General features: G+C 44.1%; 1 long non-coding RNA gene across 1 annotated transcript; it reads right to left on the reverse strand.

Annotated features, from left to right (window-relative positions):
• Positions 1-194: 194 nt before the first annotated feature.
• Positions 195-13,373, reverse strand: LOC132518735 (uncharacterized). The gene is made up of 4 exons (XR_009539939.1): positions 13,312-13,373; positions 4,337-4,508; positions 1,259-1,323; positions 195-311 (listed from the first exon to the last, which is right to left on the reverse strand). It is a non-coding gene; the product is annotated as an uncharacterized LOC132518735 (long non-coding RNA).
• Between the last annotated feature and the right edge of the window lie 12,345 nt (positions 13,374-25,718).

The following is a 25,718-nucleotide window of genomic DNA, read 5'->3' on the forward strand; positions in this document are numbered from 1 at the left end:
AGGCAAAACCCACTTTTACCTTTAGGACAGGAGGGAGTTTTGCCCAGAGGGGCACGAGCTCCCCTGACAACTGCATTTCAGGGAGAAGGCTCTCAGGTCCTCCCGAAAGACTCCCGGGTGGTAAAGCTCGCAAGAGCCTTATTTAGTTTTTAAAAAGGTTTATTTACATTTCAAAGGACAGAGAAAGAATTTACCCCACCACACGTTCTCTAAAGAAAATGGTCTACCAAAAGGAGAAGGGATAAATCTCTTTCCTTATTTTCAACAGGGAGAGTTAGGGCTCTTGTTCTCAATTTGATTTGCCCTTACATCTGTAAAAAACAAAAACAAAACAATGATTAAGTTTCAAGGGACCGGAATGAAAGATTTTAGAAGCTCTTCCAAACCAAGATTGGAATCAAAACTGGGAGGGACGGAGCCTGTGCTCCGCAACGGGAGAGGCCACAACAGTGAGAGGCCCGCGTACCGCAAAAAAAAAAAAAAAAAAAAAAACTGGGAGGGGGTGACCTAATATGGTGAAGAAAATATTGGAAAACTGGATATTGTTTCATGCTTAAAATCGCCTTTGAAATATTATGGAGAAGTACAATACGTGGCACTCAGAAAAGAATGCACTAAATGTTGTACGCTACGTTTAATCATTTTAAGTTAAAAAAATCGTGTTCAGATTGTGAATGAAAAATGTTGCCTGCCATATCAGCAGACAAAGGGTGCTGTGGCCATAAAGCCATCAGCCACTACCAGCCCTACCCCGCCGCCCCCAAGCCCCAACAGTGAGCCAGGAGGGAACTCAGGATGGAGACAAAGGGGCTGCTGCCCGCCAAGTCCTCGGCCACTGCAGCCACCCCCCAAAACGGTGCACACTGGGGGCGGGGGGGTGGGGACTCAGGATTAGAAAGAACAAGATACTGGTCCTAGACAGTCAAGGTGCACAGCAAAGGAATGATTTCAATGAGCCCAGACTCCTGCATCTTCACATACCCAGAAAAGTGCTAAATTCATTAACTTGAGATGTCTGGATTTCTTTTTTTTTTTTTCCTTTTAATTTGTTTTTTTGTATTTTGCCCACACTGAGTGGCATGCGGGATGCTTCCCGGACCAGGGATCGAACCCAGGCCTTTGCAGTGAAAAGTCCAAATCCTAACCACTAGGCCACCAGGGAACTCCCTGGTTTTCTTTAATTAACAGTAATCTTTTTGCTGTTCCAACTACTTGGGTTTTGTTGCAAAACTTCTCTGTACCCTGGTTCCTCCCTTACCTCTTTGGAGCGGTCCCTCAGAGTGATCTGAGAAGCTGTCTTCTGGGCTTGAGTCCTCAGAACATCTGCCAAATAAAACATAATTCTCAACATTTAGGTTGTGCTTTTTTTTTTCACTTGCTAAGCTTGAGGAATAAATAATAAATGGGCACCATAGACTGGGCACCCACACTTATGAACAGACTGAGGCAACTCCTGGTCTTTTGAGGGTGCCCCACCCTGACTGCTACTCCCCCAGACCCCAGCGGTCACCACCACCCTGAATTTTGTGGTAATTCTTCATAACTTGTATCATCTATTATTTATTACTAAGTAGGGTTGGGTGTAATTCTGCCGCCTTTGAAATCTCAGAAACTATTCCTGGAATTATCCTGAAAAGCCTTTCCTGTGGTGTGTATGTGTCTATGTGTTCTTATCAGGCTCTGTTCAACCGAGTGTGTGCAGTTTCTTTTCTTTTTTAAAAAATTAATTAATTAATTAATTAATTTTATTTTTGGCTGCATTGGGTCTTCGTAGCTGCGCCCGGGCTTTCTCTAGTTGCGGCAAGCGGGGGGCTACTCTTCCTTGTGGTGCACAGGCTTCTCATTGCGGTGGCTTCTCTTGTTGCGGAGCACGGGTTGTAGACACACGGGCTTCAGTAGTTGTGGCGCACAGGCTCAGTAGTTGTGGCACGCGGGCTTCAGTAGTTGTGGTGCCCGGGCTTAGCTGCTCCGCGGCATGTGGGATCTTCCCGGACCAGGGCTCGAACCCGTGTCCCCTGCATTGGCAGGCAGAGTCTCAACCACCACGCCACCAGGGAAGTCCCTGCGTACAGTTTCTTAAGCTCACTTAGTGTTTCCCTCGGAGAAAACTGCACCCAAACAAATGTGAAGTTCATGTTATGCTCAATTCACTCCCTTATATGGAAGTCATCTTGTAACCCATCTGTGCTCAAAACGCAGGTGTTCAGGCAGCCCTGACAGTGCCTGTCCTGGACTAAGAATGTTGCCTGCCCCATCAATAAACAAAGGACGTTGAGCCTGGCCAACCAGCAGCCCCTGCAGCCGCCCTCAGCGGTGCACCCTGGGGCGATTCAGGATGGAGAAAAGCAGGATACTGGCCCTAGATGGTTAAGGTGCATAGGAAAGGAATTATTTCAATCAGCCCAGACTAAAACAGAATAGAGGGGCTTGCCTGGTGGTCCAGTGGGTAAGACTCCCCACTCCCAAGGCAGGGGGCCCCGGTTCGATCCCTGGTCGGGGAACTAGATCCCGCGTGCCACAACTAAGAGTTCGCATGCCGCAGTGAAGACCCAGCACAGCCAAAACTAAAACACGCACGCGCACACACACACACACACACACACACACAAAACAAGTACAGTATTGCAAAACTAGCATAGCGTCTTAAAAGAAAAAAGAATAAAATAACAGGGACCTACTCTATAGCACAGGAACTATGCTAAATATCTTGTAATAACCTATAATGGAAAAGAATCTGAAAAAGAATATAGATATAGATATATATGCATAACTGTATCACTTTGCTGTACACCTGAAACTAACACAACACTGTAAATCAGCTATACTTAAATTAATAAAGTTCAAAAAATAAAAATAAGCCCAGACTCCGCATCTTCCCTTACCTAGAAAAGTGCTAAATTCACTAACTTAAAAGATGTCTGGTTTCCTTTAATTAGCTGTTCTGACTACCTGGGAATTTTTTTGTTTTGCAAAAACTCATATGGGACTTCCCTGGTGGTCCAGTGGTTAAGACTCCGCCCTCCCAATGCAGCGGGCCAGGGTTCCATCCCTGGTTGGGGAACTAGATCCCACATGCATGCCTCAATTAAGAGTGCCTGCCACAACTAAGGAGCCCGTCTGGTGCAACTAAGACCCAGCGCAACCAGATAAATAAACTACATAAAATTTAAAAAAAAACAAAACTCATATATATTCTGGCCCCTCCGTTATCTCTTTGGAGCAGTCCCTTAGACCTATCTGAAAGGCGTAATTCTCAACTTTTAGGTTGTGCATTCCTTCTCAATTGACAGTGCATATTTACTATTTATATCTAAGTCAAAATTGAAGGCAATGTTCACATCCCTAAATACTTCCAATTAGTTTTCCCCAACAAACTAATACATCTAGTAATCAAGACAGTGTTGTATTGCCATAAAGACAGTTGAATTGGGCTTCCCTGGTGGCGCAGTGGTTGGGAAGCCACCTGCCAATGCAGGGGACATGGGTTCGAGCCCTGGTCCGGGAAGATCCCACATGCGTGGAACAACTAAGCCCACGCGCCACAGCTACTGAGCCTGTGCTCTAGAGTCTGCAAGCCACAACTACTGAGCCCGCGTCCCACAACTACTGAAGCTTGTGCATCTAGAGGCCGTGCTCTGCAACAAGAGAAGCCACCGAAATGGGAAGACCACACACCGCAACAAGGAGTAGCCCCCGCTCGCCGCAACTAGAGAAAGTCCAAGCACAGCAACGAAGACCCAATGCAGCCAAAAATAAATAAGTTTATTTAAAAATTTTTTTTAAAAGATAGTTGAATTGATGGATGAAATGGAATTTAAAAATCCAGTGGTAGACCCTACATATATGTTCAATTAATTTTGCCAAAAGGCAATACAAGGTAGAAATTGTTCTGCAACACCTGGAAATCCATATATAAATAAATTCTAATCCCAATTTCACACTATAAACAAAAATTATTTTGAGATGAATTATAGATCAAAATGTAAGTGCTAAAGTACAAAGCTTTTTATTTATTGAAGTATAGTTGGTTTACAATGTTGTGATAGTTTCTGGTGCACAGCAAAGTGATTCAGTTATACATGTATCTGTCTATCTATCTATACATGTATATATTCTTTTTCAGATTCTTTTCCATTATAGAGTATTACAAGATATTAAATATAGTTCCCTGTGCTATACAGTAGGACTTTGTTTTTTATTTATTTTATGTATAGTAGTATCTGTTAATCCCAAACTCCTAATTAATCTCTCCCCACCTTCCCCTCTGATAACCATGTTTGTTTTCTATGTCTGTGAGTCTGTTTCTGTTTTGTAAATAAGTTCATTTCTGGCTTACTTAGTATGATCATCTCTAGGTCCATCCATGTTGCTGCAAATGGCATTATTTCATTTTTTTTATGGCTGAGTAGTATTCCAGTGTGTGTGTGTGTACCACATCTTCTTTATCCATTCATCTGTTGATGGACACGTAGGTTGCTTCCATGTCTTGGCTACTGTAAATAGTGCTGCTATAATGTAAATAGTGCTGCTATGAACATAGGGGTACATGTATCTTTTTATTTTAATACATCTTTACTGGAGTATAATTGCTTCACAATACTGTGTTAGTTTCTGTTGCACAACAAAGCAAATCAGCCATATGCATACACATGTCCCCATATCCCCTCCCTCTTGAGCCTCCCTGCCATCCTCCCTATCCCACCCCTCTAGATCATCGCAAAGCACAGAGCCGATCTCCCTGTGCTATGCTGCTGCTTCCCACTAGCTATCTATTTTACATTCAGTAGTGTACATATGTCGATGCTACTCTCACTTCGCCCCAGCTTTGCCCTCCCACCCCACGTCCTCAAGTCCATTCTCTATGTCTACCTCTTTATTCCTGCCGTGCCACTAGGTACATCAGTACCAATTTTTTTCCCCTAGATTCCATATATATGCGTTAGCATATGGTATTTGTTTTTCTCTTTCTGACTTACTTCACTCTGTATGACAGACTCTAGGTCCATCCACCTCACTACAAATGACTAAATTTCTTTTCTTTTTATGGCTAAGTAATATTCCATTGTATATATGTGCCACATCTTCTTTATCCATGCATCTGTTGATGGACATTTAGGTTGGTTCCATGTCCTGGCTATTGTAAATAGTGCTGCAATGAACATTGTGGTACATGCCTCTTTCTGAATTATGGTTTTCTCAGGGTATATGCCCAGTAGTGGGATTGCTGGGTCACATGGTAGTTCTATTTTTAGTTTTTTAAGGAACCTCCATACTGTTCTCCATAGTGGCTGTATCAATTTACATTCCCATCGACAGTGCAAGAGGGTTCCCTTCTCACCACATCCTTTCCAGCAGTTACTATTTCGAGATTTTTGGATAATGGTCATTCTGACCAGTGTGAGGTGGTAACTCCTCGCAGTTTTGATTTGCATTTCTCTAGTAATAAGTGATGTTGAGCACCTTTTCATGTGCCTCTTGGCCATTTGTACATCTTCCTTGGTGAAATGTCTTAGGTCTTCCGGCTTTTTTTTTTTTTTTTTTTTTGCGGTACGTGGGCCTCTCACTGTTGTGGCCTCTCCCGTTGCAGAGCACAGGCTCCGGACACACAGGCTCAGCGGCCATGGCTCACGGGACCAGCCGTTCTGCGACATGTGGGATCCTCCTGGGCTGGGGAACGAACCCGTGTCCCCCGCATCGGCAGGCGGACTCTCAACCACTGTGCCACCAGGGAAGCCCCCACCCATTTTTTAACTGGATTATTTGTTTTTTTGATATTGAGCTCCATGAGCTGTTTGTATATTTTGGAAACTGATCCTTTGTCTGTTGTTTCACTTGCAAATATTTTCTCCCATTCTGAGGGTTGTCTTTTTGTCTTGTTTATGGTTTCCTTTGCTGTGCAAAAGGTTTTAAGTCCCATTTGTTTATTTTTATTTTTATTTCCATTACTTCAGGAGGTGGGTCAAAAAAGATCTTGCTGTGGTTTATGTCAAAGAGTGTTTTTCCAATATTTTCCTCTAAGAGTTTTATAGTGTCTGGTCTTACATTTAAGTCTTCAATCCATTTGGAGTTTATTTTTGTGTATGGTGTTAGGTAGTGTTCTAATTTCATTCTTTTACATGTAGCTGTCCAGTTTCCCCAGCACCACTTATTGAAGAGGCTGTCTTTTCTCCATTGTATGTTCTTGACTCCTTTGTCATAAATTAGGTGCCCATATGTGCATGGGTTTATCTCTGGGCTTTCTATCCTGTACCATTGATCTATATTTCTCTTTTTGTGCCAGTACTATACTGTCTTAATTACTGTAGCTTTGTGGTATAGTTTGAAGTCAGGGAGCCTGATTCCTCCAACTCCATTTTTCTTTCTCAAGATTGCTTTGGCTATTCAGGGTCTTTTGTGTTTCCATACGAATTGTAAGATTTTTGTTCTAATTGTGTGAAGAATGCCATTGGTAGTTTGATAGGGATTGCATTGAATCTGTAGATTGCTTTGGGTACTATAGTCATTTTCACAATATTGATTCTTCCAATCCAAGAACATGGTATATTTCCCCATTTGTTTATGTCATCTTTGATTTCCTTCATCAGTGTATTATAGTTTTCTGAGTATGAGTCTTTCACCTCCTTAGGCAGGTTTATTCCTAGGTATTTTATTCTTTCTCTTGCGATGGTAAATGGGAGTGTTTCCTTAATTTCTCTTCCTGATTTTTCATTGTTGGTGTATAGGAATGCCAGAGATTTCTGTGCATTAATTTTGTATCCTGCAACCTTACCAAATTCATTGATTAGTTCTAGTAGTTTTCTGGTGGCATCTTCATGATTTTCTATGTACACTATCATGTCATCAGCAAACAGTGACAGTTTTTTGTTTTTTTTTTTTTGCTGTATGCGGGCCTCTCACTGTTGTGGCCTCTCCCATTGCGGAGCACAGGCTCTGGACGCGCAGGCTCAGCGGCCATGGCTCACGGGCCCAGCCGCTCCGCCGCATGTGGGATCTTCCTGGACCGGGGCACAAACCCGTGTCCCCTGCATCGGCAGGCAGACTCTCAACCACTGTGCCACCAGGGAAGCCCAACAGTGACAGTTTTACTTCTTCTTTTCCAATTTGTATTCCTTTTATTTCTTTTTCTTCTCTGATTGCTGTGGCTAGGACTTCCAAAACTATGTTGAATAAGAGTGGCAAGAGTGGATATCCTTGTCTTGTTCCTGATCTTAGTGGAAATGCTTTCAGTTTCTCATCATTGAGTATGATGCTTGCTGTGGGTTTATCATATATGGCCATTATTATGTTGAGGTAGGTTCCCTCTATGCCCATTTTCTGGAGAGTTTTTATCATAAATGGTGTTGAATTTTGTCAAAAGGTTTTTCTGCATCTATTGAAATGATCATATGGTTTTTATTCCTTAATTTGTTAATGTGATGTATCACATTGATTGATTTCCATATATTGAAGAATCCTTGCATCCCTGGGATAAACCCCAGTTGATCATGGTGCATGATCCTTTTGATGTGCTGTTGGATTCTGTTTGCTAGTATTTTGTTCAGCATTTTTGCATCTATGTTCATCAGTGATACTGGTCTATAATTTTCTTTTTTTGTGATATCTTTTTTTGGTTTTGGTATCAGGGTGATGGTGGCTTCGTAGAATGAATTTGAGAGTGTTTCTCCCTCTCCAAGTTTTTGGAAGAGTTTGAGAAGGATTGGCCTTAGCTCCTCTCTAAATGTTTGATAGAATTTGCCTGTGAAGCCATCTGGCCCTGGACTTTTGTTTGTTGGAAGATTTGTAATTACGGTTTCAATTTCATTACTTGTGATAGGTCTGTTTATATTTTCTAATTCTTCCTGGTTTAGTCTTGGAAAATTGTACATTTCCAAGAATTTGTCCATTTCTTCATGGTTGTCCATTTTATTGGTATATAGTTGTTTGTAATAGTCTTATAATCCTTTGTATTTCTGCAGTGTCAGTTGTGATTTCTCCTTTTTCATTTCTGATTTTATTGATTTGCGTCCTCTCCCTTTTTTTCTTGATGAGTCTAGCTAAGGTTTATCAATTTTGTTTTTCCCAAAGAACCAGCTTTTAGTTTTATTGACCTTTGCTATTGTTTTCTTCGTTTCTATTTCATTTATTTCTGCTCTGATCTTTATGATTGCTTTCCCTCTACTGACTTTGGGTTTTCTTTGTTCTTCTTTCTCTAGTTGTTTTAAGTGTAGGGTTAGATTGTTTGAGATTCTTCTTCTTTCTTGAGGTGAGATTGAATTGCTATAAACTTCCATCTTAGAACTGCTTTTGCTGCATTCCTGTAATTGATTTCCAATCTCATAGTGTTGTGGTCAGAAAAGATCTTGACATGATTTCAATTTTCTTAAATTTTCCGAGGCTTGATTTGTGACCCAAGATGTGATCTATCCTGGAGAATGTTCTGTGTGCCCTTGAGAAGAAAGTGTATTCTGCCACTTTTGGGTGGAATGTTCTATAAATATCAATTAGACCTATCTGGTCTATTGTGTCATTTAAAGCTTGTGATTCCTTGTTTATTTTCCGTTTGGATGATCTGTTCATTTGTGTAAGTGGGGTGTTAAAGTCCCCTACTATTAATGTGTTACTGTCGATTTCTCCTTTCATGGTTGTTAGCATTTGCCTTATGTATTGAGGGGCTCCTATATTGGGTGCATAAACATTTATAGTTCTTATATCTTCTTCTTGGATTGATCCTTTGATAATTATGTAGTGTCCCTCCTTATCTCTTGTAACAGTCTTTATTTTAAAGTCTACTTTATCTGATACGAGTATTGCTACTCTAGCTTTCTTTTGATTTCCATTTGCATGGAATATCTTTTTCCATCCCTTCACTTTCAGTCTGTATGTGTCCATAGGTCTGAAGTGGGTCTCTTGTAGACAGCATATATATATATATATATATATATATATATATATATATATATATATATATATATATAGGTCTTGTTTTGTATCCATTCAGCCAGTCTGTATTTTTTGTTTGGGGCATTTAATCCATTTACATTCAAGGTTATTATCAATATGTATGTTTCTATTACCAGTTTCTTAATTCTTTTGGGTTTGTTTGTTTAATTTATTTAATTTATGTATCTTTGCCTGCACTGGGTCTTCTTTGTTGTGTGCGGGCTTTCTCTAGTTGCAGCAAATTCTTCATCATGGTACACGGGCTTCTCATTGTGGTGGCTTCTCTTGTTGCAGAGCATGGGCTCTAGGCATGCGGACTTTAGTTGTTGTTGTGCACAGGCTCAGTAGTTATGGCACACAGGCTTAGTTGCTCCATGGCATGTGGGATCTTCCCAGACCAGGGCTCAAACCTGTGTCCCCTACATTGGCAGGCAGATTCTTAACCACTGCGCCACCAAGGAAGTCCATTTGGGTGTGTTTTTGTGGGTCTTTTTCTTCTCTTGTGTTTCCTGCTTAGAGAAGTTTCTTTAGCATTTGTTGTAAAGCTGGTTTGGTGGTGCTGAATTCTCTTGGCTTTTGCTTGTCTGAAAAGCTTTTGATTTCCCCATCGAATCTGAATGAGTTCCTTGCTGGGTAGAGTAATCTTGGTTGTAGGTTTTTCTCTTTCATCACTTTAAGTTTATCCTGCCACTCCCTTCTGGCCTGCAGAGTTTCTGCTGAAAAATCAGTTGATAACGTTATGGGGATTCCATTGTATGTTATTTTTTGTTTTTCCCTTGCTGCTTTGAATACTTTTCCTTTGAATTTAATTTTTGTTAGTTTGATTAATATGTGCCTTGGTGTGTTTTTCCTAGGGTTTATCCTGTATGGGACTCTGTGCTTCCTGGACTTGGGTGACTATTTTCTTTCCCATGTTAAGGAGTGTATATATACATTCTTTTTCCTACTCTTTTCTATTATGGTTTATCACAGGACATTGTTACTGCTGTACATTGAATATAGTTCCCTGTGCTGTATAGTAAGACCTGTTGTTTATCCATTCTATGTATTATAGTCTGCATCTGCTAATCCCAAACTCCCAGTCCAGCCCTTCCCCATCCCCTCTCCCGCTTGGCAACCACAGGTCTGTTCTCTATGTCTGCGAGTCTGTTTCTGGTTTGTAGGTAAGTACATCTGTGTCCTGTTTTAGATTCAACATATGAGTGACATCATTGGGTATTTGTCTTTCTCTTTCAGACTTACTTCACTTAGTATGAGAATCTCTAGGTCCATCCATGTTGCTGCAAATGGCATTATTTCATTCTTTTTTATGGTCAAGTAGTATTCTATTGTATATGTGTACCACATCTTTATCTGCTCATCTGTCAATGGAAGATGCAGTAATAGTACAGAGACCTCTCGTGTGCTTTTTCCTCAGCTTCCCCCAGCGGTAACATCTTATGTAACTGCAGTGTGGTGTCAAAACCAGGAGACTGGCTTTGGTACAATACAAAGGCCTTATTCAGATTTCACCATTTTCTCATGCACACATTTGTGTGTGTGTGTGTGTGTGTGTGTGTGTGTATTTACATGTGTGTGGAGTCCTGTGCCATTTTACCATGTGAGTAGGTTTTTGCACCTGCCAACAAAATCAGGTCACACTGCTGTTTTTTGTTTGTTTTTAATTTTTATTTATTTGGTTGCATTGGGTCTTTGTTGCTGCGTGTAGGCTTTCTCTAGTTGCGGTGAGTGGGGGCTCCTCTTTGTTGTGGTTCGTGGGCTTTTCATTGCATTGGTTTCTCTTCTTGCGGAGCTTGGGCTTTAGGCATGCGGGCTTCAGTAGTTGTGGCTCGTGGGCTCTAGAGCGCAGGCTCAGTAGTTGTGGTGCATGGGCTTAGTTGCTCCGTGGCATGTGGGATCTTCCCAGACCAGGGCTCGAACCCATGTCCCCTGCATTGGCAGGTGGATTCTTTTTTTTTTTTTTTGCGGTACACAGGCCTCTCACCGCTGTGGCCTTTCCCGTTGTGGAGCACAGGCTCCGGATGCGCAGGCTCAGCGGCCATGGCTCATGGGCCCAGCCACTCCACAGCACGTGGGATCTTCCCGGACCGGGGCACGAACCCGTGTCCCCTGCATCGGCAGGCGGACTCTCAACCACTGCGCCACCAGGGAAGCCCCAGCAGGTGGATTCTTAACCACTGTGCCACCAGGGGAGTCCCCACACTGCTGTTTGTCACTACATAGATCCCTCTTTTAAAAAAAGAAAAAATTATTTATTTATCTATTTCGGCTGAGCCAGGTCTTCATTGAGGCACGTGGGATCTTCGTTGCAGCATGTGTACTCTTAGTTGTGGCATGCAGACTTCTTCACCGTGGCATGTGAACTCTTAGTTGCACCATGCATGCGGGATCTAGTTCTCCGACCAGGGATCAAACCCGGGCCCCCTGCATTGGGAGCCTGATGTCTTACCCACTGGACCACCAGGGAAGTCCCTATAGATACGTTGTGTTTTTTTTTTGGAGATGTTGGGGGTAGGAGTTTATTAATTAATTTATTTATTTTTGCTGTGTTGCATCTTCGTTTCTGTGCGAGGGCTTTCTCTAGTTGTGGCAAGCGGGGGCCACTCTTCATCGCGGTGCGCGGGCCTCTCACTATGGCGGCCTCTCTTGTTGCGGAGCACAGGCTCCAGACGCACAGGCTCAGTAGTTGTGGCTCACGGGCCTAGTTGCTCCGCGGCATGTGAGATCCTCCCAGACCAGGGCTCAAACCCGTGTCCCCTGCATTAACAGGCAGATTCTCAACCACTGCGCCACCAAGGAAGCCCTATAGATCCCTCTTGAAGCCATTGTTTTAAGGATGCTTGCAATCCCTGATGCGTCCAATATGTTGTTACTTTAACGTTAACTCTCCATGTGGGTTCGTTACGATTGTGTACTTTCTAATTGTTGGTTTAATAGTTTTATGTAAGTTCATTAGATCAAGCTATGAGAAAACCTGAAAAACAACTGTGTAAACTAATTTTTAACTGCTGGAACGTCCTCTTACTCAGAGAGTTGTGCCTAAATCTCCCTTTTTTGGTTTTTGTGGTACGCGGGCCTCTCACTGCTGTGGCCTCTCCCGTGGCGGAGCACAGGCTCCGGATGCGCAGGCTCAGCGGCCATGGCTCACGGGCCCAGCCGCTCCACGGCATGTGGGATCTTCCCGGACCGGGGCACGAACCCATGTCCCCTGCATTGGCAGGCAGACTCTCAACCACTGTGCCACCAGGGAAGCCCTAAATCTCCCATTTTGACTGTGAATTTTGCAGTTTCTCCTTTAATTTAATTTAATTCCTTTAACTCTTTTTTTGCTTACAGTATTTTGAGGCCAAGTTATTAGGTGCATACAGGTTTAGAAATTTTATAGAGCTCCCCAGACCCTTATCTGCAATTCCAAAATCCACAAGTCTTTGAATGTGTAATTTTGGCAACTCATTTTGCAGTAATGTAAGATCATTTCTGCATTAATTTTTGGGAAAATCTGACCTCAACTTTTGTACAGCACTTTGTAGTATTATTTATCCCACTTAGGATGACTCTTTCTACATTTCACTGTAGAATTATTAATATGTTTTGTGTGGGCTGAAGGCTCTGAGCACTGGGCATCCTTGCAGAGCCTCCCCCTGGTGAGTTCTCATGCGCTTCCGGAAGGATGACGGACTTCCCAAGTTTCCTGCCGGTGCTTGTGCCACATCTGGGCTCCTCCTGGAGGCTCTTCCGCCCCATAGGGCCTTCCCCAGCACGAGCCCGGCTGTGATCACAGACGCAGAGTCTCTGATTCTGGGCGAGTGTGAGCAAGTGTGAGAGGTGCCTGGGTCCTGAGTAAGTGTGTGTGAAGCGAGGAGGGTGAATGCATTGCCAGAGACTCCATCACATTTGTGGCTCTCCTGAGGCAGATTACAGGAAGTCAGTTTTGGATCCCTGTTTAATTCTGAATTCTCCTTCAAACACTCACTCCAACTGAGGAATGTCTGTGGAAATGTTTACTTCTGGGAATGTTCCAGAAAAAAAACTTTTGAGTTAGGTTTAGGGTGGGGCCGGCAAACTCTGGCCTGCTGACCAAATCCAACCCCATGTAAATAAAGGGTTACTGGGAGGGGAAAAGGGGGTTATTGGAACACGGACACGTTCCTTCCTTTATTGCCTGAGGTGCTGTCATAGAAAACCCACAGAACTCAAAACCAAAAACATTTGCCAACTGGCTTTAGGCAGAAAAAGTTTGCATTAGTTTTCTCCTGATTCATACTTTTCAAAGACTTTCCCCAGAGATACAATTTTGTCTTGAATAAAAGTCATTTGCCTCACATTTCTCTCCTGATCCCAACTGACTTTACTGAGAGCAAAGGACCAGGATCTATCGCTTCTGAATCTTACCATTTTTATGCCCTCAAATGTCTTTTCTCCAAAAATATCCTGTTTAGAAGTTGACTCCTTGGTTGTAAGCTGAGTCCTCCAGTCTACAATAAAATGGACAAAAAAATTACTAAAGTCTTAGAAAAAGAGAGTGACACTGAACAATAAAAAGAAAAAAAAATTAAAAATGGACAAAGGGGCTTCCCTGGTGGCGCAGTGGTTGAGAGTCTGCCTGCCGATGCAGGGGACATGGGTTCGTGCCCTGGTCCGGGAAGATACCACATGCCGTGGAGCGGCTAGGTCCCTGAGCTATGGCTGCTGAGCCTGCGCATCCGGAGCCTGTGCTCCGCAACAGGAGAGGCCACAACGGTGAGAGGCCCGCGTACCACAAAAAAAAAAAAATGGACAAAGGATTTTAATACACATTTCTCCAAATAAGACATATAAATGGCCAATAAGCAGATGAAAAGATGTTCAACATCACTACTCAATAGGGAAATGTAAATCTAAACGACAATGAGATACCACTTCACACATAGTAGGATCAAGAAGACTCATACAGGGACTTTCCTGGTGGGTCAGTGGTTAAGAATCTGCCTGCCGATGCAGGGGACACAGGTTTGATCCCTGGTCCAGGAAGATCCCACATGCCGTGGAGCAACTAAGCCTGTGTGCCAAAACTACTGAGCCTGTGCTCTAGAGCCCACGAGCCGCAATTACTGAAGCCCATGCGCCTAGAGCCTGTGCTCAGCAACAACAGAAGCCACCTCAATAAGAAGCCCGAACACCGCAACGAAGAGTAGCCCCCGCTCGCTGCAACCAGAGAAAGCCCACATGCAGCAACAAAGACCCAATGCAGCCAAAACTAAATAAATAAATTAATTTATTAAAAAAAAAAAAAGAAGACTCATACAGGGGACTTCCCTGGTGATCCAGTGGTTAAGACTCCATGCTTCCACTGCAGGGGGCGCGGATTTGATTCCATGCTGCACAGCATGGCCGAAAACAAAAACTCATACAAAAGAGTGTTGGCGAAGATGTGGAGAAAGTGGACCTCATGCACTGCTGGTGGGAATGTTAAACTGTGCAGCCACTGTGGAAAAGTTTGGCAGTTCCCCAAGAAGTTAAACATGGAGTTACAAGAGAAATGAAAACAGATGTCCACACAAAAACTTGTACTCAAATGTTCACAGCAGCATGATTCACAACAGCCAAAACGTAGAAACAACCCAAATGTCCATCAATTGGTGAACAGATAAACACTATGTGTGCATCCATACAATGGAATATTACTCAGCCATGAAAAGGAGAGAAGCACTGACACTCACTACAACATGGATGGACCTTGAGAACACGATGCTCGGTGAGAGAAGCCAGACACAAAAGGACACACAGAGTGTGATTCCATTGATGCAAAACATCCAGAACAGACTTCCCTAGTGGCGCAGGGTTTAAGATTCTGTCTGCCAACGCAGGGGACACGGGTTCAATCCCTGGTCCGGGAAGATCCCACATGCCACGGAGCAACTAAGCCCATGCACCACAACTACTGAGCCCACATGCCACAACTACTGAGGCTGCGTGCTGCAACTACCGAAGCATGTGCGCCTAGAGCCTGTGCGCCACAACAAAAGAATCCACTGCAATGAGCAGCCCGTGCACCACAACGAAGAGTAGCCCCTGCTCGCCACAACTAGGGAAAGCCCATGCACAGCAACGAAGACCTAAGGCAACCAAAAATAATAATAATAAAATAAAATAAAAATAATTTTTAAAAATTAAAAAAAAAAAACCCATCCAGAACAGGCAAATCTATAGAGAGTGCACCTGTGGTTGTCAGGGGCTGGGGAAGGAGGGTGGGGACTGACTACTAATGGGCAGGGGGTCTTGTTTTGGGAGTGATGAGAATGTTCTGGAACTAGATAGTGGTGATGGCTGCACAACCCTGTGAATATACTATAAACAAGTGAATTGGACCGTTTAAAATGGTGACTTTTATGGTATGTGAATTATATCTCAATTTTAAAATGCTAGAAAGAAAGAAAGAAATGGCTGGACAAAGGTGAGTAAAACCAGGCAAACCCCATAGAGATATCTTAAAACATGGGCCCCAAAATGTGAAGGGAAATGTGGGGAAGCAGCATCCACCACTGGGTAGAGAACAGGGCTGGTGTTGACCTCCGAGGGGTCTGCTGATGTTGGCAACAAAGGGTAGAAATAACAAATACTTTTTTTTTTTTTTTTAGTTTTTTTAATTTAGTTTTTTCTCCAGGTGCCCTGGACAATTTTTCCATCCAGAGTCCCTGACTCTTCTTGGTCCCACTGGGAGATCCTGGGAGGTCTGTGGGGCTTCCTGATCGCACAGGAAGATGCGGGATGGATGGTGTAGGAGGACGCAGCCCCGAACTACAAATCCTTCCCTCAGACTGGGGCCGATACTGCCGTCTCCAGGGCTCCAAGGATTGGCAAATCTGACCCTAGACCTGCCAACGGGGACCCAGACTTCTGTGAACGCAGGTGATGATTTTCACGGGACCAAATCCCCCAGCCGCCCTCACCCTGCACGCCAAAGGGGATCAGGAAACAGGAGGTCGAGTCACTGCTGGGGAAACGTGGCCGCCTGGGGAGGGCTCTTCACTGAGGGCGGGTCCCGGTGCTGTTGCCACGGCTCCCGAATCCGGGGGGGGGGGGGGGGGGGAACACTCCAGCAAGAGCAGAAGCCAAATAAACACACCTTGCCTTAAGGTGTGAATCTGCCTTTTCTCACCCAGGTGAGCTTGCCCCTGGACACGCGCACATGTCTGGCGACCTCTGGGATTGTTACGACTGGGGGGCTCCCGGCATCGAGGGGGCGGGGCCAGGGATGCCACTCCAAACCTCACAGCGCCCAGGACGGCCCCCATGTCAGCAGTGCCGGGGAGCCCTGGCCCAGGGAACGTGGAGGAGTGGACAGTGTTCCCAAGCAAGGCCAGGTCTCCAGCATCATTTCTCTGTGGACATTCCTTTGGGAAGGATTCGGCAACACCCACCCCTCGGGGTGAAGTCCACGGCCACATCCTCAAACACTCCGGAGTCCTACGCCACCCCACACGCCTACGGGGCTGGCTGAGGAGGGGAACCAGCACACGCAGCGCTGTTCTGAGCCCGCCCTCCAACCTGGCCGGCACTGTGGGCGCCTGGCGGTGATCACCTACCAGCTAGAGGTTGCAGAATCTCTCTGATGCAGGTCTGGAGGCTGAATGTGGCTCTCTGCTGTCAGACGGGCTCGTCCTACCTCACCCAGACCTGTCCCGGGTCCACAGAGGCCCAGGCCCACTGAGGGCACGGAGGGAACATCCAGTGAACAAGTCAACATCTCCCCACGGGGACCACGAGTTCTTGGGACATTGGGGCCTCACAGCTCCTTCTGTGTCCCCACAGGACCTCAGGACATGCAGCAACTAGTCGGCTAAAAAGAGGTGTGAGAGAGACCCGTGTGTCAGGGCAGCCCCTGCAGCCCCTAAGAGGCCCAGGGACTTGAGGGAAACCGGAGCCCGGCCTTGGCTGGCTGCTGACTCCAGGCTGGGAAGGAGAGGTGTCCACCCTTGAGAAAATGGAAAGTCCTGGGACTTCCCTGGAGGTCCAGTGGTTAAGACTGCGCCTTCCAGTGCAGGGGGTGTGGGTTCGATACCTGGTTGGGGAGCTAAGATCCCACATGCCTCGCAGCCAAAAGACCAAAACATAAAAACAGAAGCAATAGTGTAACAAGTTCAATAAAGACTTTAAAAGTGGTCCACGTGAAAAGAATCTTAAAAAAAAAAAGGGAAAGTCCTTCTGAAGGAGGAGGGATTTTCCATTCATTCACTTACAACCAAATCATCAGAAGCCCAGCAAACGTCCCATCTTCTACTGAGTCCCCCTCATGGAGAGGACAAGATCCTGAGCAGGCAGGGCTGGAGGGAGTTGGGGAGACAGAGGCCAGGTGACCCCACGCATCCCCAAGTCCTCCAGGCCACCACACTCCTACCCCCAGAGACCTGTGGCCGCATCACACCCAGGGCCCACCCGCACAGCCCACGGAAGGGGTGACAATATCCCCGGTGTGCACGGGAGGAGACCAGCTCAGAGAGATTGGCTGTTTAAGGGGGCAAATGAACTTTTGAGTGGGGTTCTGGAGTTGCACCCTCAGAAAATGCCCTGCCCAACTCAGACATCAGCCAGCTGGGCGCCTGGGCCTCCATCTGGCCAGCCTCTGGCAGGACCATGCAGCATCCCCACTGAGGGAAGGTGCCCACACAAAGACCAGGGATTCACCTCACTCGGGGTGCCAGTCAGCAGCTGCCGTCTGGTGAGAACATCCGTACCACTGTTGCTGGGCTCAGCAGCAGCAATGCCAGAATGCTCCCCTTCATGGCCCTGTGGCCTCTCAGGGAATGGTTTCTGGGTCCTGTCTGAGCCATCAGTCACTAATGCCAGCCCCGAACAGGTCCCCATCCCAGGGGAAGAGGCTTAACATGAAAACCACCCCAAGTTTAAGATAGGGAACAGTCTTATTAATAATAAAAGACGCCACCCCTGAGCAATGATGACACACCAGATGGGCTGGGAACTCGGCACAGGTGAGTTCAGTAAATTTCATAATAATTCAGTGCCTGCTCAGGCTGCCATAACAGAATCCACAGACTGGGCACTAATCCCATCATGGGGCCCCACCCTCATGACTAATGACCTCCCAAAGGCCCCATCTCCCAACACCATCCCACGGAAGGGAGGGAGTAGGAGTCAGCATGAACTTGGGGGGACACATTCAGTCTACAGCAGATACTAAGCGTGGCTATAAAAGGATGATAAAAGCAACAGAGTTCAAGGTGACCAAATACCGCACTGAAGTGTCAGAGAGTATAATGAACTTTATCAGGACCATGCAAGGGAACTATGCAGTGGTGCAAACAGGTGAGACTCCATATGGACATGGAAATTTGGCCATGTGGGAGAACAAAGGGAAGAGAGGGGGTGAACGTTCCCAGAACTGAAAGAACTCTGGACAGAGTGCTCCCTTGGGCCCCCCTCCTGGCTGCCACTGCACAGCCTCTTCTGTCTTAGGTCCTAAGTCTCTCTTTGCAATCAGGACAATGACTGGTACTGCTGGTGAGCAGGACAGTTTGTCCATTCCCAAAGGCTCTTCCGCCTATTTCTGCTACCCACACTCCCCCAAGTCATCCTCTCCCCATTGCCATCACCAACTTCCTCTCCGGTCTCTGTCACATCCTCCTCCCCTGTTCACTCCCCTTCTCCCTCTGGTGCTACCTAGCACCCTCGGAGCTGCATCATTCAGGGTCCCAAAGTCCCCAACAAGGACACTCCCAGTGCTCTGTCCTCCACACCCTGGACTCCTCACTGCCTAACCCGCCCCCCAACTCCCATGGCCTCTGCTCCTGCCTTGTCATCACCCGCCAGGGACCCCCCTCTGCTGCAGGTCAAGTTGTGTCCTCCAAAAAGATATGTTCAAAGCCCAACCCCTGGCACCTGAGAAGTGGGCTTCAATTGGAAACAAGTCATGGCAGATTTCATTAGTTGAGATGAAGTCATACTGGAGTAGGGTGGGCCTTTATCTAATGACCGGTGACCTTATAAGAGGGAAACCCGACACAGACACACAAGGAAACGGCCATATGAAGGGACTTCCCAGGTGGTCCAATGGATAAGACTCTGCGTTCCCAATGCAGGGGGCCCGGCTTTGATCCCTGGTCAGGAACTAGATCCCACATGCCACAACTAAGACCTGGTGCAGCCTAAATAAAAAAATAAATATTAAAAAAAAAAGGCCACATGAAGATGCTGGCAGAGACTGGCGCGATGGTCTACAAGCCAAGGAGCACCAAGGGATTGCCGGCCACCAGAAGCTGGAGAAGACAGGAAGCATCCTCTTTCAGAGCCTTCAGACACCTGCCAACACCTTAATAAGCTCCCCCTGTTTGATGCCATCTGAGTTGGTGGTCCTTTGTTACGGCAGCACCAGCCCAGGGGCCCTTCCCCTCAGCGCTCACCCACGCTCAGATCATTTTGATCTCAAACCAAAACATTCAGCTGACTCCCTCTTTCCTCCTGCTATGTCTCTCTTCCGGCACCTACAGGCCACCTGAAAGGCCCTGGCGCCAGTCAAGCTCTCCCAGATGTGATCTGTACCCACCCGTGCAACTGAGACACAGCACTTCCACCTGCAACCTCAACACCCCCACGATCCATGAAAGAAAGGATTGATAGGGACTTCTCTGGTGGCGTGGTGGTTAAGACTCCACGCTCCCAATGCAGGGGTTCAATCCCTGGTCAGGGAACTAGATCCCACATGCATGTCGCAACTAAGAGCTCAGATGCCACAACTAAGGAGCTGGCAAGCCGCAACTAAGGAGCCCACGTGCCACAACTAAGACCCAGTGCAACAAAATAAATACATAAACATTTTTTTTTAAAAAGTTTGACAAGCTGGACTTCCTGCCCTGTGACAGGTGCTGCTAAGAGAATGAGAAGACAAGCCACAGACTGGAAGAAAAAAAATCTGCAAAACACACATCTGATACAGGACTTGTGTTGAAAATAACAAAGCATGCTTCAAATTCAACAATAAGGAAACAAATGACCCAATCTAAAAATGGGCAGAAGACCTAAACAGACACCTCAGCAAAGAAGATACCAATGAGCATATGAAAAGATGCTCTACATCCTGTGTCATCAGGGAAATGCAAATTAAAATGAGAAACCACTACACATCTATGAGCATGGCCAAAATCCAGAACACTGACACCACCAAGTGCTGACAAGGATGTGGAGCTACAGGAACTCTCATCCATTGCTGGTGGGAATGCAAAGTGGTCCAGCCACTCTGGAAGGTTGGCCATTTCACAGGTTGGTGATTTCTTACAAAACTAAACATACTCTCACCATATGATTCAGCAATAGCACTCCCTGGTATTTATCCAAAGGAGTTGAAAACTTATATCCACACAAAAACTTATATCCACACAAAAATTTGCACATAGATAAACATCCATGTTTATCCTTATTTGCAGCCTTATTTGTACCTGACCAAAACTGGGAGCAACCAAGATATCCTTCAGTAGGTAAATGGATAAAGTATGGTACATTCAGACAGTGGAATGTTATTCAGTGATAAAGAGAAATGAGCCATCAAGCCACAAAAAGACACAGAGAAACCTCAAATGCATATTACTAAGTTAAAGAAGCCAATCTCAAAAGGCTACACACTATGATTCCAACTCTAGGACATTCTGAAAAAGGCAAAACTATGGAGACAATAAAAAGATAAGTGGCTGGATTTCCCTGGTGGCGCAGTGGTTAAGAATCCACCTGCCAGTGCAGGGGACATGGGTTCAAGTCCTGGTCCAGGAAGATTCCACATGCCGCAGAGCAACTAAGCCCATGCGCTACAACTACGGAGACTTGCTCTAGAACCTGTGAGCCACAACTACTGAGCCCACGTGCCACAACTACTGAAGCCCGCATGACTAGAGCCCGTGCTCAGCAACAAGAGAAGTCACCTCAATGAGAAGCCTGCACACTGCAATGAAGAGTAGCCCCCGCTCGCCACAACTAGAGAAAGCCCATGCGCAGCATCGAAGACCCAATGCAGCCAAAAACTAAAAAAAAAAAAACAACTTAAAAAAGAAAATCAGTGGTTGCCAGGGGTTGGGGGAGGGAGGGATGAAGAGGTGGAGCACAGGGGATTTTTAGGGAAGTGACCCTATTCTGTATAATACAATAATGATGGACACATGCCATTATACATGTGTCGAAAACCACTGAACTGTACAAAGCCAAGGGTGAAACCTAATGTCAGCTAAGAACTTTAGTTAATAATAATGTATCTGGATAAACAACAAGGTCCTACTGTATAGCACAGGCAACTATATTCAATATCCTGTGATAAAACATAATGGAAAAGAATATTAAAAGAAAGAATGTCTATACGTGTATAACTGAGCCACTTTGCTGTACAGCAGAGACTGGCACAACATTGTAAATCAACTCTACTTCAATAAAAAAATGTTAAAAATAATAATGAATCAATATCAGCTCATCAATTGTAACAAATGTACTACATGAATGCAAGGCAGGGAAACTGTGTGTGTGTGTGTGTGTGTGTGTGTGTGTGTGTGTGTGTGTGTGTGTGTGTGTGTGTGTGTGGTGGGCAAAGGGTAGGTGGGAACTTTCTGTACCCTCTGCTCAAATTTTCTACAAACCTAAAACTGCTCTAAAAGATAAGGTTTATTAATTTAAAAAAAATTTAACCAATTAAGATTATACATATATATATATATATATATATATATATCACAAAAAAAGAAAACTACAGGCCAGTATCATTGATGAAAAATAGATGTAAGAATCCTCAACAAAATACTAGCAAACCAACTCCAACAATACATCAAAAGGATCATACACCATGATCAAGTAGGATTTATCCCAGAGATGCAAAGATTCTTCAATATCCACAAATCAATCAATGTGATATACCACATTAACAAACTGAAGAATAAAAACCATATGATCACCTCAAGAGGTGTAGAAAAAGCTCTTCATAAAATTCAACATCCATTTATGATAAAAACTCTCAAAAAAGTGGGCATAGAGGGACTATATCTCAATATAATCAAGGCCATATATGACAAACCCATAGCTAACATCATACTCAATGGTGAAAAGCTGAAAGCATTTCCTCTAAATCAGGAACAAGACAAGGACGCCCACTCTCACCACTTTTATTCGACATAGTTTTGGAATTCCTAGCCACAGCAATCAGAGAAGACAAAGTAATAAAAGTAGTGCAAATTAGAAAAGAAGAAGTAGAAGTAAAACTGTCACTGTTTTGCAGACGACATGATACTATATGTACAAAATCCTAAAGATGCCAGAGAATTACTAGAACTCATTAATGAATTAGGTAAAGTTGTGGGATACAAAATTGATATACAGAAATTGCATTTCTATACATTAACAATGAAATAGCAGAAAGAGAAATTAAGGAAACAACCCCATTTACCACTGCATCGAAAAGAATAAAATACCTAGGAATAAACCTACCTAAGGAAGCAAAAGACTTGTACGCTGAAAACTATAAGATACTGATGAAAGAAATCAAAGAGGACAGAAACAGATGGAGAGATGTACCATGTTCTTGGATTGGAAGAATCAATATTGTTAAAATGACCATACTACCCAAGGCAATCTATAGATTCAATGCAATCCCTATCAAATTACCAACGGCATTTTTCACAGAACTAGAACAAAAATTTAAAAATTTGTATGGAAACACAAAAGATCCCAAAAAGCCAAAGCAATCTTGAGAAAGAAAAACAGAGCTGGAGGAATCAGGTTCCCTGACTTCAGACCATACTACAAAGCTACAGTCATCAAAACAGTATGGTAGGGCTTCCCTGGTGGCGCAGTGGTTGAGAGTCCGCCTGCCGATGCAGGGGACACGGGTTTGTGCCCCAGTCTGGGTAGATCCCACATGCTGCGGCGCGGCTGGGCCCGTGAGCCATAGCTGCTGAGCCTGTGCGTCCAGAGCCTGTGCTCCGCAACAGGAGAGGCCACAACAGTGAGAGGCCTGCGTACTGCAAAAAACAAACAAACAAAAAACAAACAAAAAAACAGTATGGTAAGGGCACAAAGACAGAAACATTAAATCAATGGAACAGGATAGAAAGCCCAGAAATAAACCCATGTACTTATGGTCAATTAATCTACGACAAAGGAGGCAAGAATATACAATGGAGAAAAGACAGTCCCTTCAACAAGTGGTGCTGGGAAAACTGGACATCTACACATAAAAGAATCAAATTAGAACATTCTCTAACACCATGTACAAAATAAACTCAAAATGGATTAAAGACCTAAATGTAAGACCGGATACTATAAAACTCCTAGAGGACAACAGGCAGAACACTCTTTGACATAAATCGCAACAATATTTTTTTGGATCTCTGTCCTAGAGTGATAGAAATAAAAATAAACAAATGGGACCTAATTAAACTCAAAAGCTTTTGCTCAGCAAAGGAAATCATGAACAAAATGAAAAGACAACCTACAGAATAGGAGAAAATATTTGCAAATGATGTGACCCAGAAGGGATTAATTTCCAAAATATCCAAATGGCTCATACAGCTCTATATATTAAAAAAAATAAAAATAAAACAATGGGCAGAAGATCTAAATAGACATTTCTCCGAAGAAGATGTACAGATGGCCAAAAAGCACATGAAAATATGCTCAACATCACTAATTATTAGAGAAATGCAAATCAAAACTACAATGAGATATCACTTCACACCAGTCAGAATGGCCATCATCAAAAAGTCTACCAATAATAAATGCTAGAGAGGGTGTGGAGAAAAGGGAACCCTCCTATGTTGTTGGTAGGAATATAAATTGGTGCAGCCACTATGTAAAACAGTATGGAGGGTCCTTTAAAAAGTAAAAATAGAGTTACCATATGATCCAGTAATCCTGCTCCTGGGTATATATCCAGACAAAACCTAATTTGAAAAGATACACATACCCCAATGTTCATAGCAGCACTATTTACAATAGCCAAGACATGGAAGCAACCTAAGTGTCCCTCTACACATGAATGGATAAAGAAGATGCAGTACATATATGCAATGGAATACTACTCAGCCATAAAAATGAATGAAATATTGGCATTTGCAGCAACATGGATGGACCTAGAGATTATCATGCTAACTGAAGGAAGTCAGACAGAGAAAGACAAATATCATATGATATTGCTTATATGTGGAATCTAAAAAAAAAAAAGAGATACAAATGAACTTACTTACAAAACAGAAACAGACTCACAGACATAGAAAACAAACTTATGGTTACCAAAGGGGAAAGTGGGGAGGGATAAATTAGGAGTTTGTGATTAAAATATATATACTACTGTATATAAAATAGATAACCAATAAGGTCCTACTGTAGAGCACAGGGAACTATACTCAATATCTTGTAATAATCTATAATGGAAAATAATCTTTAAAAGAATAGATATATATGTATAACTGAGTCACTTTGCCGTATACCTCAAACTACACATTGTAAATCAACTATATTTCAACAAAAATTTTAAAAAATTATATTATACATACTGCTTTGTAACATTTTCATTTAATAATATATATTGAACACTTTCCTCTGTCATCAGATAATTTAAATACAATTTTAATGACTGTTTCATAGTCTTTCAAAGATAGCGATGTGGGGCTTCCCTGGTGGCGCAGTGGTTGAGAGTCCGCCTGCCGATGCAGGGGACACAGGTTCGTGTCCCGGTCCGGGAATATCCCACATGCTGCAGAGAGGCTAGGCCCATGAGCCATGGACGCTGAGCCTGTGCGTCCGGAGGCTGTTGCTCCGCAACGGGAGAGGCCACAACAGTGAGAGGCCCGCGTACCGCAAAAAAAAAAAAAAAAGATAGCTATGTGAAATACAATAAATACCATTTACATTTATGTAAACTTTCCAAAGCCAGAGAAGAATTCCACACACTGCTCAAGGATGCTCACTCAGGTAGTAAAAGTGTAACAACATAAACAGAAAGACAGACGCTAAACCCTGCTTACCTCTGGGGAGAGTGGAAGGGGCTTCAAAGGGAGCTTCAAATACATGTTTTATATTTTTATGCAGCCAAAATGCCACACTGTTCAATTTTATTAAACCTGGGTGGCAAATATGCGAGGGATTTGTTTTATTGGTCTCTGAACTTTCCTTTGTTTGAACTATTTCACACTCAACAAGAAATAAAATGCAGATGGAAGGAAATGGTTTAAATGCCCGAACACAAGATTCAAGAATTGGCTTTTGAAAGTAGTTTGCGATGAAATTGAATAGTAATGAGGATGTCTCGTTTGTCAGAAATTGGTCTGCACCCTTTTGCACGTGCGATGGATGATGATAAAAATCTCAGCTGCACTAATATAATACTTGCCAGGTGCCGACACTGCTGGAAATGCTTCTGTGTTAGCCCATCAGGGCCTCCCCAGGCAAAGACCACCAGGCACATGCCTGTGGTTGAACAGAGTGGGTTTATCACTCCCTGCAGCCAGGAAGAACACATAGCATAAGGAATCATGGGGTTGCTCTAAGAGGGTGCTAGAAAAGACTTACAGTGATTTGGCTTAGGTGCGATGATACTGAGGGAATTCCCTGGCGGCCAGTGGTTAGGACTTGGTGCTTTCACTGCTGGGGGCACAGGTTCCATCCCTGGTTGGGGAACTAAGATCCCGCAAGCGGAGGTGGGGGCAAAAAAAAAAAAAAAAAAAGAAAAAGAAAGAAGGAAACTAGGTTTGGTGATATTGAGGAAGGCTTAAAGAGAGCCAGGCTTGGGCTTCCCTGGTGGCACGGTAGTTAAGAATCCGCCTGCCAATGCAGGGCAC

This window comes from Lagenorhynchus albirostris, chromosome 3 (genome assembly GCF_949774975.1).
Source record: "Lagenorhynchus albirostris chromosome 3, mLagAlb1.1, whole genome shotgun sequence".
NCBI classification, from domain to species: Eukaryota; Metazoa; Chordata; class Mammalia; order Artiodactyla; family Delphinidae; genus Lagenorhynchus; species Lagenorhynchus albirostris.